This window comes from Nannospalax galili, unplaced genomic scaffold (assembly GCF_000622305.1).
Source record: "Nannospalax galili isolate Female #2095 unplaced genomic scaffold, S.galili_v1.0 scaffold441, whole genome shotgun sequence".
NCBI classification, from domain to species: domain Eukaryota; kingdom Metazoa; phylum Chordata; class Mammalia; order Rodentia; family Spalacidae; genus Nannospalax; species Nannospalax galili.
Window position 1 is genome coordinate 1,919,583 of NW_008348089.1, and position 20,791 is coordinate 1,940,373.

The 20,791-nt window shown below is 42.8% G+C and overlaps 1 protein-coding gene across 1 annotated transcript in view; it reads right to left on the reverse strand.

The window, feature by feature from the left end:
• Positions 1-15,742, reverse strand: part of Ndnf (neuron derived neurotrophic factor) — a 42,582-nt gene extending 26,840 nt beyond the window's left edge. The window contains exon 1 of the mRNA XM_008844617.3: positions 15,613-15,742. The gene's annotated coding sequence lies outside the window, so the exon portion shown is untranslated. The remainder of the gene's footprint in view (positions 1-15,612) is intronic.
• Positions 15,743-20,791: the final 5,049 nt, after the last annotated feature.

Consider the following 20,791-nt stretch of genomic DNA (forward strand, 5'->3'; position numbering starts at 1 on the left):
AGCAGCATTCCTCCATGGCCTGTGTTCCAGCTCCTGCCTCCAGGTTCCTGCCCTGAGTTCCTACCTTGGGCTCCCAGATGAACTGTGACCCAGGATATGTAAGCTAAATAAACCCTTTCCTCCCCAAGTTGGTATTTTGTCACAGCGATGAAGAAAAAACTAGGACAAGCTACATTTTAGCTCAGTATAGAGTTGTATATTTTAACAGGGCAGGCAACAAAAGAAAGACAGACAGAAGTTACTAAGAAAATAGAACGACATAACCATAACAATCCAGTATGTGGCCAGCCCTCCTCCTAAGTTGTGTTTTAATAGCTAAATAAAACCTAGGAGCCTTCCTGCAAATCAACATCTGCCAAATGTCTTGCAACTCATGCTGGGGGAATAAAACAGCAAGACAGTGGACTTTCTGGGCCTAGGCATCGATGAGGCAGATGGTGGCCCAGTCAAGGAAAGAATGGAAGGGATGAAAGTCAGTTAGAGCCAGAGATGGTGAAGGAGCGTCTTGCTGAGTCACGATCCTCAGCACCCTGAGGGACCCCTCAGTAGAACCCAAGAAGGAAACCGGGATTTTTTTCTTAGATTTTTGTAATAGTCAGGGGGCTCACTAAGCTCTGTTGGACTGATGAGTCTAATGGAATTACCCCTGGACCTTTGGCATTGAGATGGCCACCGGCCTTGTTTGTGAGTGGCAGCAAGGATGAAAGAATAACACAGAAAACTGTAACAGGAAAGAGGATTCTGCAAAACTTCCTATCTTTTCCCATCCAAAAGCAATAACCTTGAATTCCCATCTACTTTTCCTTCCATCTCAGGTAATCTGTGTTGCCTTCCGAGAAAACATAAACATGACATTCACCACATAAACCAACCAAATAGAGTATTTAAGTTGTTCAAGTTCAAAGATAGTCCTGTTCGTATGACAAACCTGATTTTTAAAGTTGCTTTGGCGATTTTCCAGCTGTGTCTGCTAAACACATGGGCTGCATCTTCCATAAAGCTTTGATCAAAGAAATCTTTTATAATCCAGCTCCTTGTGATATAATTAAAAGCAATCCTCACCAAGGCAGAAACTGTTTTAAGAGGACAAGTGTGGTGGAACTATAGGGCTCATATAGAGCTCACCAGGCAAGCACCACTTGGATACCAACGCTGCAGGACCTGGATGCTGCATGACCTGGGTGCAGTGGGGAATAGTACTCACAAAGCAGACAAAGACCAAGTAAACAACTAAGTAGGATGGATATACCCATTCCAGAGAGCAGTGAGTGCCATAAAGAAGATGAAACAGACAAAGGGCCTGAGGGAAGTGGGTCCTCACAAAAGGCTGTGAGGTCAGGGACGGCAGCTGTGAAGAAGAACATCTCAGCAGGGACCCAAATGAAGAGGGAGCCATACAAAGCCTAGAATGTTGGAACTGGAAGGGACTTTCAACAGACGCGGACCCTCAGGAAGACAGTTGGGCAGGACAGACATTGATCTCCCAGGCTTTGCCCAGGGATCTGCTTCCTCTGTGAATTAACTATTTCCACCAACCAAGAGGCATTTGCTATAGGCCACAGAGACCAGAAGACAGGCCCTGGCTCATGTCAGGTGAGATATAATGGGTTGGGGCTAAAGTCAAAGGAGGGCACCACGGCTTTATGGTCCATTACTGAATGGAACTCGGATTAGAGGCCGAGGGCTCTCCCATCTCATCCCAGGGGCCAGGACACAACACAGAGGAGACTTGGAGCATAGTAACATCTAGACTTATGGCAAGGTCTTATGGCAAGACTGACAGAATTAGTTCAAAATGTCAGAGGTCTTCCAACAGAGCAAGGATGTTTTCTGATCTTCTGGAGTCAGGCACCAAAACAGACTGCTCTAAAGTCAAGAAGGGGACTTTTATGAGGCTGGCGGCAAGGTGGTGTTTACTTAAATAGTTTCTTATCTGAGCTCTCTCTGTACACTGTCAGTAACTCAGCTTGTGTTTATTAAGTGCCAATTGCAAGTCCCCCCAGGAACCCCAGAGACTGATAAGGCAGAAGCACAGTTCTTTGCTGAAGTCACATTTTGTTTTTTATGATCCTTTCTTATCTCACTCAAATCATAAGTATTTTTATATTTGTTCTTGAAAAGCTTTTCATCAGGCTTATAGAACATAAATTTATGAACAAAAATTACTTTCCCCTCATCTTTATATCTCCTAGGCGGTCATTTTTAGCTTTCTTGCACAAATTAGGTATGAAATGAATATTTGCTGAATTATACTCCCTGATTTTGAGACAGAAGCCAAGGCAATCTAAACTATCTGCCATGAGAAAAATCTTGAAATTTTCTAGAGTGTGAGGTCCAGACCCACATTCCTTCTGCTCAACCAGCAATGGAAAATGGCATAGCTATGACCCCCTAGCCAAGCTCTGGAGCCAAGCTTGAATTTCCTTCCTGTGGTAGAATACTTCCTTGCTTCTGTGACGATGGGCAGAGTTCAGCCCTGCTCCAAGCCTCAGAGTCCATGTCTGATGACAGAAGTGCCAGCAGTGGCCCCCGAGGAGCTGCTGGAGGACTGATGCTGTGTGTAGGTCAGAAGGCACTTCACTCCCTGCAGTACCACAGACTCTGCAGTTACCAATGGGGGACATCGGTGTCATTCACTTCCTGTTAACCATCCAACCCTACTGCCCCACCTGCTGCATCCACTCTCACATCTACCCTCTCTCTCTCCTATCCAAACTGACAATGTCAAACATTATCTGCATGTTGAGTCTTCCTAGCTTGCTCTCATAGACATTTCCCACATTTCCTTATTCATCTTTTATAGTATTTGCATTATTATCTTTATTAAAGAAAAATATTTTTTTAAGATTCTGCTAAATAAAAAAAAAAGGTCAGATGGCTCTCCAACTTGAGGCTAAAATCCGTGACATATGAGAGAGACTCTAATCCTCTAACCCTACTCACTCTTCAAAACTCATTCCTTCCACCTTCCCACACTCTGCTTCGTATTCCCAGCATGTGCCCATAGCCCTAGCAGAGGCCATCTCCTTTGCTAAGGCATGTTTCCACTTCTCCAGAAGGCAAATTTCTACTCCTTCTGTAAGAGCAGGAAAGTCTCCTTGCACATTTTCCGTACTCACACCTCCACTGACAACGTCTTAAATTCTGTTTGTACACATGAGGTCCCTGAGGGCTACAGCAGTTAATAATGCTAACCACAGAGCCCAACATCAAGCAGCTGCTCAGAGCATTTGTAGGTATATGATGAATTAATGAACAGGAAAATATTAAAATTGGCTAGTCACTGAAGCATAGAATTGTTTCACCAAGTAGTAACATGATCTGAAGGAGAAAAGCAGGAATGTGTGCATTTGACAATTTCATGATTGCTAAATGTATAATAGGTTACTCTGCGCAACCGAAGTAGTTCGGAAGTATTCTTAAAGTTTTAAAGTACATATCAAGGGCAGCCATGAGCAGAGGGCATGAAGCAAATGGTCAAAATGCATGCTGGGAAGACATGTCTCCTCTTTCCTGAAGAGCACAGCAAAATCTTGGTAGAATAAGCACAGGACATTGCTCAGGAGGGCTTCTTTTCCTCTGAAAATATGTACGTGTTGATTTGATTGGGATACATTCTGATGTGAGGGTAGGGGTGTGTGGGTAGGGGTATTCGCAAACCTTAACATGGATGCAAATCACATGGCATTCCTATTAAAAGCTGCAGTCTGGTTCAGTAGGTATGGGATGGGTCTTGAGACTCGTCCTACCTACCACATGAGGATGCTGGTAGTTCCTGGCCTGAACTCAGAAATTCAGGCTGAAGGTGGCTTTGTTTTTTACAGTCTTTTGACTCACATATATTTTTGTTTTGAAACTTTCAAACATTAATACCTACCATTTTATTTTTAAAATAACGAAAATAGGGGCTGGAGAGATGGCTCAGCGGTTAAGAGCACTGACTGCTCTTACAGAGGACCCGGGCTCAATTCCCAGCACTCACATGGCAGCTATGAACTGTCCTTAACTCCAGTTCCAGGGGAATCCGAAGCCCTCTTCTGACCTCCACGGCATTGCACGACACAGGCTGCACTCACATACATGTGGGCAATATACTCATACACATAGAATAAAAATAACAAATAAAATATTTTTAAAAATAACTAAAATAAAGATAATGAAATTCATAGATGAGTGAGTAGATAAATGAAGGTCGTTTAATACTTAAAGTAGCTAGATTCTAAATTAATCTTTATCCACAAAAAAAAGGAAGGGGACACTGAGTATATAGTTGTCTTGTTGCAGTAAAAGGAAGGAATTTAAAAGTAACAGTTGTTCGATATATACTTCTACTGAATCCCAGTCCCTCTCCTAAAATAAATACACATTTTGGAAAGATGAGATAATATTGTCCAGGGACACTGGTTCCTGACCTCATAGGCATTTTAAGAACCTAGCAGGAAGGACAGCTAGCATGATTTTCATTTACTTTCTTTATCTGTGTAGCTCTCTTTTCTGGCTCCTGGCTCCATCTCAGGTGAAATCTTTCCACATCTTGTTTTCCCATCAATGCAAGACTGAATTTCCCTACAGATATCTGATTTAATTTGGGGGCTGCTCTTTTCTATCCTTCATTATCATGCAATTTCTACATTTGTTTACTTATTCAAGTCTGAAGAGTTAAAAACTTTCAAAGCAAAATGAATGTGGTGGCACATACCTTTAACCCCAGCACTTAGGAAGCAGAGGCAGGGGGATCTCTGTGAGATAGAGGCCAGCCTGGTCTACGTAGCGAATTCCAGGTCAGCTGAGCCTACAGGGAGACCCTGTCTCAAAATAAAGAGAAGAAACGAAATGAAAAAAAGATGACTGGACATAAGAAGATCTGAGGTGAAGACATGTTGACTATCAGCTTATGAAATTCAGTAAGTCTCTTAATCTCAGACTTCATTTGCTCATCTTCAGTGTGGAGACCAATATGCCCCACATTGAATATGAAAGCTTTCTCCATTTACCCACAAATCATGTAAGGCAGTTTCTCAAACTAGCTGCAAAAACAGATGCTTTTTTACCAATTGAGGATGGAACCCAGGGCCTTGTGAATACTAGGCCAGTGCTCTACCACTGAGCTATAGTCTTGAGTGTCAAAAGTTTATCACACAGTAAAAGACATATTTGACTTACTTTTAAAAAAAACAGACATGGGAGAGCTAGAGAGATGTCCCTTCCTATTAAAAGCACTGGCTGCTCTTGCAGAAGACCTAGGTTCGAATCCCAGCACCCACATGGGGCCAACAACCATCCGTAACTCCAGTTCCAGGGGATCCAATGACCTCTTTTGACCTCTGTGGGCATTGCATGACACAGGTGCACTTACATACAGGCAATATGCTCATACACATAAAAAAATAATAAAATATTAAAAAAAAAATAGATATCGGGGCTGGAGAGATGACTTAGTGATTAAGAGCACTGACTGCTCTTGCAGAGGACCCTGGTTTGATTCCCAGCACCCACATGGCGGCTGCAAACTGTCCTTAACTCCAGTTCCAGAAGAATCTGAAGCTCTTTTCTGACCTCCATGGCATTGCACGACATGGTGCAACTCACATACATGCAGGCAATACAGTCATACACATAAAATAAAAATAATAAATAAAATATTTTTAAAAATTTAAAAACCAGATACGAGAAGGAGTTTCAGCATCAAATTGATCTATCTTTACTTACCTGTCAGGTAAAAGGTCAGATCCCTATTCAATTAGACCCCATCCAAAAATACAAAGGAAGAGCCAGGGTGTTAGACGTGTGTGTGTGTGTGTGTGTGTGTGTGTGTGTGTGTGTGTGTGTGCTTTATTCATATACATCAAACATGGTATAACTGCACATATTCAAAGACTGAGAAGACTTAGCACAGACAAGAGAGGTCTTGGCTGCATATCCATCTCCATCAGTGTTTTAAAGATAACAATCTGTGCTCTCATTCCACAAAATGAAAGTGAAACATTTCCTCGTTTTTCCAGTGGAAAAGTAAATTCCCCTGTGCACTAGTAACTTGTATTAAATGCTTTTATGCTCTTTAGAGAGTGGTTAAATTTAATTTTTAATTTATTGGTTGAGAATTTCATACAAGAATATAATGCTTTGATCAAGCCCATCCACATTCCTCCCCTACAGTTCTTCACTTACACCCCACACTTGTTCCTTCCAACTCCATGAACTCTTCTAAAAAATCCACTAAGTGCATCTGTGTTGCCAATATGTGTATGGGCATAGGGTCATCCTCTGGGACATGGACGGTCTAAAAGGGGCCACATCAGAAATAAACTAACTGTCCTTCCCCAGCAGCCTCACCTATCAATGGCTATTCAGATAGAGATGGGACTTCATGAGTCCTTCCCCATCCAAGCATGAATTTTGGCTAGCTTCATCTTGTGCAAGTCTTGAGCATACAGTCACAGCTGCTGTAAGCTCATGCGTGCAACATGTCTGTCACGATCAGAAAACACTGTTACATGGCAGTCTCCTGCTACCTCTGGTATTTACAATCTCCCTACACCCTCTTCCATGATGTTCTCTGAGATGTGAGGAGTAGGGAATGTCATATAATGCCCCATTTAGTGCTGAGCATGCCACAGCCTCTTATTCTCTGCACTTTGATCAACTGTGTGTCTCTGTATTCATCTCCACCTATTGCAAAAAGAAGCTTCTCTGATGTAGATTAAGAATGCACTAATCTCTGGGTATAAAGATAAATTTAAGGTGCAGTTGAATACTATGTCCATTTAACTGAATAATGGTAGGTTTTCTTCTAGGACCATGACCTACCCAGTCACAGGTTCTTGGCTGGTTACCATACATGAATTCTGTCTTGTGGAACCAATCAGAAAGTGGTTAGTTACTCCCAAAGCACTTGTGCTTCTATTGCACCAGTGGGCATGTCTTGCCAGCCAGTCATTACTGTTGCTTGCAGAGTTCACAGCTGGGTAAGGCTCTCGGTGGCTTTTCTTCTCCAAGAGCATGCATGACACCTTCCCACACTAAGATAGCTAGTATGGTTAAAGCTTCCAGGTCAGTGTCAGCTTTTTTCTCTGTGTCCTATGACTCAAGTTATAGTGTCTTCAACAATAGGGTCTTATTATCAAGTTCTGGAGGTAGTCAAGAGCAATGAATAGCCTGTACTGTTTGGGGAGGTCTATGAAACCCATTGACCAATAACTCAAAGGGAAGTAACCTCTACCAGCTTGTTTGATAGCCTATGACATCTACATCTTGGAAAGGCATAAACTCCTTGTATAGAATAACTCCATTTAAATTGTTTGTATATGTATATACTTTAGGGATATTCTACAATAGGTTTATATATGGCTTTTTCAAGTCTTTAGTATTAGTTATCCTTACCTGTTCTCCTCTTCTACTCTGCCTTCCCATCTTCCCACCCAGTTAACCCTCTCTGTCCCATTATTTATCTTCAATGCAAGGAGGAGATGAGTGAGTTAGTAGAACACAAGAGTTAGGAGAGGAAAAAGAGAAAGGTGTTGTACTTTAAAAAATAATCACAAAGAGGTAAACTCAATATTCTTTCTGTAAGTCTTTATCCACTATAATATCTGAAGACACCAATATTGCTTGATAAATAAAGCTTGCTTGCAACTGGCTCAAAGGTGAGCTGCTCAGACTTCTTTGGCACTAACTGTAAGAAAGGACTTAAGATGTATATGTTAGGATCACAGCACAGAGGATCAGCCCCAGTTCCGGGGATGCCCTGCAGTATTATTTCTGTATTAAGAGATGATCAAAGAAAGATACTTTCAAAGAGCAGACAATGCAAACAGACCCTATAGTTGCTTTTAATGAGGTGTTTATAACAAATGATGGTGAAATAATACAAGCAAAAAAGTACAATTATAGAGATGACAAGGGAAGCCAAACACAAAATTATGTCACCCCTTCTCCCTAAAGAAGTAACACACACAGTTAAGGGTGGGCTTCCATCTTTTTACTTTTTTTTTTTTAAAAGGAATTACTACAGGAAAGGCTGGCAAAGCTCAGATCCAAATATTCAGTGATCACTACACAAGATGACACCTACTGAAAGGAAAAGAGATCTGGAGGTCTAGGCCCAATGGTGAGTGTTGTCTTGTGTGCACAAACTTGGAATGTAGACATTTTAATAAATTATAGATTGAGCTTGGTGCTCTTATGATATAAGAGACTTACACAGTCTGATTATTTATTATGTTCCAATGGGCCTTAAACTTTTAGAATATATGGGGTAGTCTTTGTGTATGTCTATGATGGCTAGTATTACTTTGTTGAAATGTACAATTTCATCCATTTTTTAGAAATGAATCATTTTTGAAAATCATAGAACTGGACTAATTTTAGTTCTTACCCCTCAAGAATGTCACACCATTAATGGAATAGAATAACTGATGTGCTAATAATAAATAGAATTTATTTGAAAGTGATTTGAATTCTATTTTCCAGTGACCATGCTTAACTAAAATATGTTTCGATATTATGGGTTAATGTGTCTCTAACAAATGTCTTGCTCATTTTCTAATCCCAAATTCTCTTAGTAGTCTCTAGTCACTGAAAAAGCCATTTTATTTCTTTTTCCCAATAAAATCTAATGTATATGAAGAGTTTTATCTACTGTACATAAATACATACACGCAAATGTACATATATACATAGATGTAAACATAGAGACAGACAGCAAACAAAAAATAGCTTATCATGGAGTTGGAGAGATGGCTCATGGGTAAGGGCACTTGCTGTTCTTTCAGAGGATGGGTTCTGTTTGCAGCAGGCACATGACAGCTGATTACTGTAACTCCAATTCCAGGGGAGCTGACATCCTCTCTGGCCTCCACAGGTACCGGGTACACACATGGTACACATGCTTGCATTCAGGCAAACCCTCATACAAATAAAAATAAATCTTTTTTTTAAAAAGAGTGTATCTTGCAGCACTTTACACCCAGAGACTTGGAAAGCCAGCCAATCAGATCAATAAAGAAGAAAGGGAAGAGGACATGCCTTCAAGAGTCAATTTCACAACTTTAAGTAGATTTAACAAAACAAGCTGAAGTCTACTTTGTCTTTTCAAGATAGAAGAGCATTTGTGAAGAGTATGGTGGCATGAGGTGGGGGGGGAGTTTACATTAGAATATGCACATGATCAAAAGTTGATGCCCCATTTTACCTTCAATGATTTTCCCTATCAGGGAGTATTAACTTTCTCTGGGCTTAGTGGTACACGCCTTTAATCCCAGCATTCGGGAGGCAGAGGCAGGTGGATCTCTGTGAGATCAAAGACAGCCAGGTCTCCATAGTGAGTTCTAGGCCAACTTAGGCTACAGGGAGACCTTGTCTAAAAAAAAAAAAAAAAAATTAACTTCTGTAAAGACACATATGGACCAAGATTTATCTACTTACCCTGGCCAGCCTTCTGTGTCATTTGGAACCAAAGTATTTTCTTTTACTGCTTTCCCTTAAAGAATAATTTAAAAATAAAAAAAGTTTAACAGTCCACCTAAAAAACTTACCTAATGAATAATTATCAGAAAACAACTAAATAATAATGTACAGACAATATACAGCTATGATCTTGTAGAATTAAGCTAAATAAGTGATATTTTTGAATCAGTAAAATGTAAATAAAAGCAAATTTAAAAAATTATTATTTATATTTTATGTGTATGTAAGTGCACTTGTGTCATGCAATGCCCAAGAAGGCATCAGATCCTCTGGAACTGGAATTAGGACACTGATTAGCTACCATGTGGGTGCAGGGATTCGAACCCAGGTCCTCTGCAGGAGTAGCCAGAACTTTTAACCACTAGCCATCTCTCCAGTCCCAAAATAAAGCAAATTTTATCCAGGCAATTTAAGTTGACTATTAATTTCAACTTAAACTTTGCAGATTACTTTTTAAAATCAATTTTGCCAGGGGCTGGAGAGATGGTTCAGCGGTTAAGAACACTGACTGTTCTTGCAAAAGACCCGAGTTCGAATCCCAGCACCACATGGCAGCTAACAATTGTCTGTAATTCCAGTTCCAGGGGATCTGACAGCCTCTTCTGTCCTCCCTGGGCATTGCATGACATGGGTGTACTTACCTACACGCAGACAATACACACATATACATAAGATAAAAATAATAAATAAAACGTCACTTTAGGTAATTCTCTTCATTGAGATGATGTCTCTCATTTCTCATTAAGGAAAAGATATATTTCTTTCTGGGTCACTTGTAAGATTAGGGAAAATAATGGATATGAAAATACTTTGTAAATAATCAAGGATTATCTAAGACTATAATAATATTAGTAAATAAAAACATTGCCACCTATTTGTAAAATTCAAAATACAGAAAAAAATTTTAGTATTAGTTAATAACTGACAACTTTATGGAAAACCAAAATTTCAAAGAAAAATTAAAAATGTGGCACAAAATCCATGAAAAAGTTGATAAGCATTTTAAACTTTCAGAATACTGAAGTTTTCAGAACATAAGATTTGATACTTATTGATAGCTGGAATTATGAAATGAAATAGGATCCTATGAAATAGGAATGACTAATCTGCACAACAGTGACTAGTTTTGGGGGGCATTTTCCAGCTTCTTATTCACTTCTTTTAATACCCCTCATCTTATAATTTGTTGTCTGTATGTTGGACTCCAAACCTTTTATTATTGTATTGTGCTGTTTTATATAATGTATTTTGTAACATAGCACTCTATAGTGAACTGAGTATCATAGTCATTATAATGGGTCTAACTATGCATTTGAAATCTTTCTCTAGTCAATGTCAAGGGCGGTGTGTGGACAGGGCTACTTAGCCTGTCATTAATTTATCTTGTGTCTTAGTTCAGAAAGATCAGTATCTTTGTCAGACTGTGCTGGTTCAATGATCACCTGAGATGCTAAGTGCTTTTCTTCATTTGTGAATTAACAAATATTCAAAACATATCTTTATACATAGGAACAAATTTAAATAGATCTTTGATTGTTTCTTTTTACATCATAAAAAGGCATTTGTGTTTTACAAAGGATACAAAAGAGCACTCCTCTTTAGTGACCTCTGCATTCTAAGGTTAAGATTATTGCAAAGAGTAAAGTCAGTCTGGTTTTAGAGACACTGGGAAACTGTTATACCAGTTCTGGAAAGGAATATTTGTGTCTTTTACTTTACTTAAAAATCAAGTTTTTTTAAATGCAAATATTCACTGGGCCTAACTTGAAGAAATTTTAGCCTGTTTAATTCTTGGACATCAGAATTATGTCTTAAATTCACAACAAGGCAACATACCAAGGTGAATTTTTGAGGCCCAGTATAAAATGAAATGTATGAGACCCAATGGAAGATCTGCGTCTTCATCCTGAAAGTACAAGTCTATGGAACTGTGCTCTTTCCTGCCTGCACTCCATTTCACTCAATGCTCTCAATTTTAAAATGTAAAACAAGCAACATTTTTTATTTGAGGGTAAATGTATATTATCTTATATAATTTATGTTTTCAAAATATTTCTAAAGAGTAAAAGTTGTGGATTTGGTGGTTTGCAGATTTTAGTAAGATATCAAAAAGAAGAAGGAAGGTATAGATATCTCTTTACAGTTAGTGTTTATTAAGTGAGCAGTTTAGAACAGACCTGCTTTGAGCACCTATGGGCAAATGTCAGGTGTCATCTCTGAAGAGATACAACAATCTGCAAACACAGAGACTGAAATGGTGTGCCCCTCCCCCGAATCTAACTGAATCCACGGCCAACACAACTGCGTGACACAGCAAAATATTCTTTTCCCCTATTTACTTTTGCTTTCTAGATAGAAATTAATATGGAAGCAAGACTCTGCATATTTTAGCTATCATTTTGTTTAATCATTTGCAATACGGGGGATATAATATATCCTAACTACAGGAAATAAAATACAAAGTATTTCGAAGAAAGTATTTAAATACTAGAATAGTTTGGTTTTAAAATCAGTTTCCAAAGCAAAGATTTAGTGTAGTTTACTTTTAAACAATTCAACTGTGGCGTGTCTTCTAGTCAGTGAATGAACCAACAGGGGAAGGATAAATTCTACTTTTCAGAATAATCATTCTAAAGAAACATTTAGAAATCATAGAAATGATGTCAAGGAGGGTGAGTCATGGAACCATTTTGAGTTGGTTCTGCTGGCCTTCGAACCCACACAGTTGACTGTGCCATGTTAGTTCTTCCTGATAATTAGGAGAGAACTTTCCTTAACTGCGAGCATGTATGCCCTGCCCCCCCCGCCACCAAAGCAAGAACAGACAAGAAGACAGGAAGAAAAAGAAAACTCCTAACAGAGCATACTGCTTTGTCACTAGAATTAACCACGTTTTCACTGGGAAACTGAGGAAGAGCCATTAAAATAATTAGAATCTGTGCTAATCATGTGCAATTCACATACTATGCTATCTGATAATCACTTCAGGATTTGTACCTTATGTCAAGGTAAAAAATTATATATATATAAATATATATATATAGTATTCCCATAAGTACTTGATGGAAACTTGTTTGCATTCTCATAACAATGACTAGAAAGAAAAAAAGGAAAAAAGACAATAAAACATTTAGCTTTAAAATAACATGTTCTGATCTCTAGTTGGACAACAGAGCTGCTAAGAAATTGATACAGAAAGGCAACTGCTTTTCCTTAATTTCAAGTAACTTGTTAGAGTTTAAAAGCATGTGTTTCCCACTACCACATGCAGAGTCTGGTTGATAAATTCAAGTTAGAAAACCAAATGTCAGAGCGGCCAAGTTCATGATGCCAACTGAAGAAGCCTCCAAGAGACCTGAGGATCAACCTGTGACAGCTGGTTGGGATGCTGTGTTCCCCAGTACCATGCAGGCAAAGTTGTGACCTGAGTCTGCTGACACCCATACCTGACCATACGAATGCTAAGCAAGAGCCAGGAAAAAAAAAAAAAAAACTAAAGGGGGGGGCTTTCCTCATTCATACAAGGATGGTTTGCAATTATATATTTTCAGAGATAAAAGCGGTATGCGCAAGTGATTAAAAGATGGTTTTGTTTCTACTGAAATAAATGCGTAATTTAAACCACATATAATTCATAGCAATTTAGGCCCATTACAGAATTCTAGCTTCTTTTTTACGACAGTTACTAATTAAAACAGTACTGCCGCCATGAGCCTGAGTCTTTGACATAAAGCTTAATGAATAAAAGACCCTGACACAAAAATGAAACAGGAATACAGAAAAGGCTCATGCTGTTAGGGTTCAACTGTGTGAAGATTAAGGACAGTCGCTAAAGAGCTGTGCAGAAAACAAATGAGTGATATCTTTCTTTAAAGGAAGAAGAGGGGTTTTATTGATGTGTGTGCTGCTGTGTGGCTTTGTGCACTTGAGTGCAAATGCCCCAGGAGACCAGAGACATCAGATCCCTTGGAGCTGGAGTTAAGGAGAATTGTGAGCTTTGGTGTAGGTGCTGGAAACCAGACTGTTGTGTTCTGCAAGAGCAGCAAGAGCTCTTAACTGCTGAGCCATCTCTCTGACCCCAGGAATACACATTTTTGATAGAAATTTGAAATCATACTAACTTTTGAACCCCCTCATTCCCAGTTGTCCCTCTCACTGCCCCCTCAACTGGAATGTAATATCCTAAGAGTCACTATTAGAGAATGAATGTTGGGATATTTTAATATAATCTTGACTATAGGTTTAGATTGAAAATGGGAATTGGGACCATAATTAATTATGTTACCAAGTTTTTTAAAACTTTAGAAGACAGAGCACAAGCCATTTCAGAGGCTGCAGTTTTAGACAAGTTCATGAGTTAAAACTGGTAAAATGACAGTATCTCTTTCGACAGTTGATTAATCCCATATGCAGAATGAGTGTGAGGAATGAATACTGTTATGGTGTTGGCCCTTTCCGAAACCACTGTAATAAGAGACTGACATAAAATCTAGCTGGCGTGAACACAGTGCTCAGCTAGGGTGACAGCCTTATTAGCACTCTTAATAAGTAATAATGAATAATAACAAATATTGACCGCCCTCAGCACACTTTGCTCTGTGTGCGCATTCCCCCTTGCATCCATCCATCTCTCTTTCAGGATAATAATGGAATCCTCAGCAAGCGCTGAGGGGAGAGGGAGGCAAACGGAGGGATGTTTTATCTCTACTTCTGTTAGCCCAGGGAGGGTTTTACTTATTTGAAGGGGGCAGAGAATGGCGAGGGGGTCCTATTTCTTTCCATCGATGACTCCCCTGGTTCTCACAGGTGCTCAGGGACCAGGTGGGAGGAGACCGGGGAGGCGCAGAGTTCCCCTCCTTCAGAACAGAAAAAGGGTTCAGGAAGCAAAGCAGGAGGAGGATAGGGGAGGAATGGGAAGATAGTGTGTTTTCGGAGATGAGCAACCAAATGAAAATAAATTCTTCCCTGTGATTTAGCCGGGTTGAAAGAAGAGAAGGAAACAAATTTACCAGCCCAACTAAGTCACTTAAAAGAACTTGGTAAAACTCAAAACCAGAGCCCTTGCTAGGATTGATTTCCAGCTCAAGGTTTACTTTTCAAGGAGCTAACGGTTCCCAGAGATGGACAGCGCCCGGAAGGGTCTGGGAGGAGAGCCGCAACCTGCTGGGGGCTGTGGGGGCGGGGGGCGTGCAGCGCCAACGCCGAGGTGCCAGGTCACCTACCGGGACCTCGGCCACCCGCGCAGCTCCTGCTGCAGGCTTGGGAGGCTCTCACGCTTCGGCCTGGGACCGATTGCCGGGAAGGAGTGGAAACGAAGCCGGAACAAGGAAACCAAAAGGTACCCAGTATCCAACAGTTTCTGAAGCGCCCCGAAGAACAGCAGGATCGCAGTGTCGGGACAGCGATGACTCCGGGAGAAGAACCCCGGGCGCACAGTAAGGCGAACCCGGCTGGCGGCACCGACCCTAGAGGTCACCACATCTATGGCCGCTACGGCGGGAGGGCGGTCGGCTGGGGCGATGCTCTGCTCCTCTCTGCCGGCGAAAGTGCGCGCGTATCCAGACCACCCAGCCGAGGGAAATTTCCCTACCGCGGCCCGCCGCTCCGCCGGGCACAAATGAGGAAGAAGAGGCGAGGGTCGCCGCGCAAGGCCGGGAGTTCTGCGCCACCTCTGCGCGCCCCGGCAGTCCCCGCGCACAGGTCTCCGCGCTCCCCGCGCGCGAGTCCTGCCAGCCGCTCTGACCCACGAGGGCGCCCCGCAACACAGTCCCGCAGATCTAGCGGCAGCAGGAGGAAAGCGAACCCAGGAAGGGGCGCAATAGCCCACCCGGAGCTCAGAGTGTGTTCAGGCCGAGCGAGGAGAAGCCTGTGCTCCCCGGGACGCGCCGCAAGCCGCGCGCCCAGTGTCCATCTCCCCCGCCCTTCCCGCTCCGGCTCCCGCCTAACTCCGCCAGGGCCGCCCAGCCACGCACCCGCCGCGGGAGATCTGCCCAAGGCCGCGCCCTCGGGGACCCCGCCGGCCTTGCGCAGCATGGGCTCGCGCCTCACCCGCTGGGGAGCAGCGGGGTATGCAGACACGCTCCGGCCAGGTCTGCTCCGCCGACCTCAGGCGTCGGGGAGTCCAGGGCTGCTTTCCCCGCTCCTTACCTTCAAGAAGGTCTGCGTGCTTCTCCTGCGGGAAGAGGGACGATGTTCCCTCGAGGTGTGTGATGCGGCAAAAGTCCACGTCCCGGGATGCGGCCAAAATGCTGAGCACCGGGATCGGGGAACCGAGGGGACTGAAGAGATGAGACAGAGACAGGGAGGAGCGAAATTGAGGGAGCCCAAGTGTCCCAACTTTGCGGCGGGCGCTGCAAACTTCCAAGGCGGGCGGGAGGCTGGCGGCGCGCGGCCGCTGAAGTTGCTGCGAAGTGGCGCGGGCAGCGAGCGGCGCAGGGCCGGGGTCCCGGGACAACGCGGGGAGGCGGAGGGGAGCTGCGGGCGCCGGGTGGCTGGAGGATGCTGCAGGGCTCGCGTAGCTGGTGCTGAGCGGGCTCTGGGAGCACCGGCGCGGGCTGCAGGGCGCGGGCAGAGCCCGGCGCGCACCGGGCGGCAGAAGCGGCGACTGGTGAGCTTCTGGGTTTGCTCCGCTCTCTTGCGAATCCGGGCCGGAGTGCGCGCTGGCTTCGGAGTGTCACTGCAGAAGCCGGAGCCTCTGCCCCTCCCAGCCCGCCCGGCGCTGCCCGCCCCGCCTCCCTCTGCCCGCGGTTCCCCCTCCGCCCCTCGCGCCCTCTCTCCCGCTGCGCGCCAGCGTGCACCACACACACACACACACACACACACACACACACACACACAGTACACACGCGCGCACATAAGCACATGCACACACGCACATGTACACACGCAGACACACACGTGCACACCCTTTTTCCCTCTCTGCCTCTCGCTCCCACACGCACAGACCCTGCCTAGCGACCCAGAGCTCCTCAAGACTCTGGGGTGGGGACATATTGCTCTCTTCGAGTCCCTGCCACCAGGAGGCCACTAAGACCCTGGCAAAATGGCAAGACCTGACCAGGCGCACGAGAGACCGTCACACGGTCAGAGGACAAGGGAGCACAATGGAAAGAACGGGGGTGGGGGGTGGGGGTGGGGGTCGGGAAAGAGGCTCAATCCAGAAGGCTGGAGGTTGGAGGCCGAAAGCAGAGCGCAAGCCGTGCGTTCATACCTCACTTGTCAGCCAGCGCCTGTCTACCCCAGCCTTCCTTCACTCGGGGACCGCTCCCCCACCCCATCGGCCTGAGAACCCAGCCTCCTCCAGCTTGAAACTCAGCAGCTGTTTTAACAATTGAAAAGTGGCCGTACAGGACCAGTGAGATGGAGCAGAACAGAGCAGAAAGTGTGAAGCCGTGAAGGAGGGCCAGGTAATTATGATAGGAAGTTATCTAATTAGCATCCTGGTCTGAACCTAGCAAAATGAAGGAAAGAGAAGAAAAAGTACGGAGTGATATTTAGAGATCTCATTTTCTCATTTGGGACCGTGGTCTCCAGTAAAATGTTTTTTCCTTCTTCAGACTCTGGCTTTTCGGGTATTAAACTCTATGCATATACCCGTCTAGTGCTTATTAAAATATAGTGTCAACATTAAAAGCCCAAAAACCCTTGTCCTCTTCCCTACTGAGTCACCAAGGCAAACATAAGGCGAAAGTCAGCTTTACTGAGATCCTGTTAAGAATTATGAACTTTCTGTTAAATACCTTTAAATAGCATCTGGCAGAAGGCAACACAGTCAAACTCCCAAAGTTTCAGCGGTTGTAAATGAGAATGCTACTGTAGGTGGGTTTGTGAAATGGTTTCCATGCCACAACATCGTTTTGTAAATGCCGGCAGAAGGCCTAGAAGGTGCTCAGATCAGTGCCAAACTCTGAAGGACAAGGAAGAAAATAAGCAAACAAGGATGAGGGAGGGGTGGGCATTCTACAAACAGAAGTAAGTGAAGAGGTCAGGAGAGCGACAAAGTACAGAGGTGCCCTGGGAATGGGGAAAAGTTAGGTGTGACTGGATTGCAGGCAAAGTGAGCTGCACCAGGCTCCCGGGCCCAGGGAAACAGAACTTTCTGAAGGTGGCTGCAGTTTGGAAAATTGCTAAAGGTGTTAAGCAACGACAGATCTTAAGGTTTTCTAAGTGTTATCACGTATGTGTTTTAGAAAGTTTCCTTTAACATTTCTGTGGGAGACAAATAGGAATGAGCTAAGAGTCAGGAAAATATTTCGGGGAGGGGGAGATTAGGTGCTAACCAAAGAGGGCTGCAGAAGTACTTTGGGAGGCTGGGACAGTTTCGGAGATACTTAGGAATCTGCATAGATAGGGATTAGCTTGGACTTAATAGAAGGCTGAGGAAGAGGGTTTAGGCTGTCTCTAAGTTTTCTGGTTGGCACAACAAGGCAGACCATTAGCCAAGTGAAACAGCACACAGAAAGTCAGATGTGTATAAAATATTCTGCTTTACAGATGTGGTGTTAGGGGTGCTGGTGATATTTGAATGCAGTACTGTGTAACCACATAAGAGATTGTGGGTTTCTGAAGGCAGGTCAGGTTGGAATCATGGATCATCATCATTCAAGTTTTAGGAAATGGGAGGGGGGGAGTAGCCAGCAAGGGAAGACTAGGGATGGACGGTGACAGGACAGTAATGTTTTAGGTATAGAAAGGGGAAGAGGAGCTTGGCAAAGAAAGAGAGAGAGAGAGAAAGAGACCAGAAACCAGAAAAGAGGGAAACAAGGAGTGAGCAGATTCAGTGAACTTGAGGAGTCAGGGGTGACTGTTGTGGAGTATGGCAGAAAAATTAAGACAAGCTGACTGAAATCTGAGTTCACATACAATGTTTTTTAAAAGATTTTTTTAAAATTGAAATTGTGTGTGTGTGTGTGTGTGTGTGTGTGTGTGTGTTTGTGTGTGTGTCTATGAACATGAGGCCAAGGAGGCTAGAAGAGGGCATCAGATACCCTGGAGTTAGAGTTAAGGCAATTATGAGATACACACCATGGGTGCTGGGAACCAAGCTCAGGTCCTTTGCAAGAGCATCAAGCACTCTTAACTACTGAGACATTTCTCCAGTCCCCAAAGTAATGGGTTTTATGGTGATTCTTCATACATCTGTGCCATTATAATTTCTTTTCGTTTTTTTCTCACTGCCTTCTGTGTCCCTTCCCTATGCCCCAGCCGGTTCCTTTTCTTCCCCCAGTTAATCACCCCTTCTGTTTGCTTACTATAAGCATTCCACTACCCTATCTATTTCTCACCTCCAGTAAGAGCTCTTCCTCCCGTCTCAGATTTGTTTTCTTGTTTTGTGACCTGTAGCACATCCAAATATAAACACATACATATCTGTATACATATAAATAATTTCAAAACTATGTTCTATATATGAGAGAAAATGCGGAGTATTTCTCTTTCTGACTCTGCTGATTTTGCTTAGCATAATGATTTTCAGTTGCAGTCATTTTCCTGAAAATGTCATGATTTCATTTTCCTTTATGACTGCATAAAATTCTATTGTGTATATATGCCACACTTTCTTTATCCTTAAAATCTGCTGATGGACATTTAGATGGTCTCCATTTCTTAGCTATTGTGAACAGTGCTACAATAAACATGGACATACAAGGATTTCTTTTGTATGTTGACTTAGAGTCCTTTGGGCATATACTGGAGAATGGTATAGCTGGGTCATAAGGTAGTTCTATTGTCAGTTTTTTGAGAATCTTTCATACTGACTTCCCTAGTGACCTCACAAGTTTACATTCTCATAAGTAGTGAATAAGGGTCCCTTTTCCCATCCTTCCCTCCACCATTTATCGTCATTTGTTTTCTTAATCATACTCCTTCCAGCTGAGGTCAGATAGAAATTCAAACCAGTTTTAATGTGCGTTTCTTAAGTTTAAGGACACTGAACACTTTTCCAAGCATTTATTGGTCTTTTGTATTTATCCTTCTGGGAACTGTCTATTCAGCTCTTTGGGCTTATTGATTGGGTTATGTGTTTTAGGTTTTTTGCTGTTTCGTTTATGCATATCCTTCTGTATTAATTCTTTGTCTGATATGCAGTTGGTGAGACTTTCTTTGGCCATCTCTTCACTCAGCTCATGTCTCCATTGCTATGCAAATCTCTTACTTTCATGTAATCCTCTTTGTCAATTCTTAGGATCATTAATTTGCTTTTGAAATCCTTGTCTATCTTTTTTGCTCTTTTTTAACTTAAAAATATTTTTACTGATTCTTTGAGAATTTCATACAATGTATTTTGATCATATTCAGACCACGTCCCCCATTGTCACCCCACCTTATTACCACCTGACTTCATGTCCTGTATTATTATTTTTCCTTTTTAAAGGTCTATTGAGTCTAATCTGTGTTTCTCAAATGCTCTTGAGTGTGGATCCATCCCTTGGAGTCTGGTCAACCTCCCTGCATCACACCCTTAAAGAAAACTGACTCTCCTTCTCCCAGCAGCTATCAATTGCTAAAAGATCCTCAGCTAGGGCTGGGACTTTTGCCCATCTCTTCCATCCATGCTGGGTTTTTGTCTGGCTTGGACTTGCACACGTCTTGTGCATGCTGTCATAAGCACTGTGTGTTCATGTGTACAACTGCCCTGTGGTATTCGACAGCACAGTTTCCTTGTATTCATCTACCACCTCTGGCTCTTACAGTCTTCCTGCCCCTCTTCTGCAACGATCCCTGAGCCTTGAGAGGAGAGGGTGTGATATAGCTGCCCATTCTGGGCTGAGCACTCTGCAGCTTCTTATTCTCTGCATGCTGACTAGTTATGGGTCTCTGTGTTAATCATCATCTGGAGCTTCTCTGTGAGAACTGAGAGATGCACTAATCTATAACAATAAATCATTAGGAGTTGGTTTAATACTATATCTCTTTATCAGAATAACAGTAGTAGGATCTACTTTATGGCCTGTGACCTGTCTAGTCACAGGTTCTTGTCCCTGATGACAGTGCCAGGTATGTGCTCCATCTTGTGAAGTGGTATGCCTATATCTTAAAGTGTTTTTTTTCCAGTGGTTTCCTTTATAAGTTTCAAAGTTTCAGGTCTTAAATGAAGGTCTTTGATCCATTTTGATATTTTTGTGTGTGCAGGGTGAAAGTTATAGACCAAGATAGACTGACAATTGATAGCTACTGGGAGAGGGAGAGTCAGTTTTCTTTAAGGGTATGATGTAATGCCAGGTAAGTTGACCAGACTCCAAGGGATGGATCCACATTCAAGGGTTTAACTCTTTTACGTGTAGAAATCCTCTTTTCACAATGCCTCTGATTGTTAAGGAGGCTA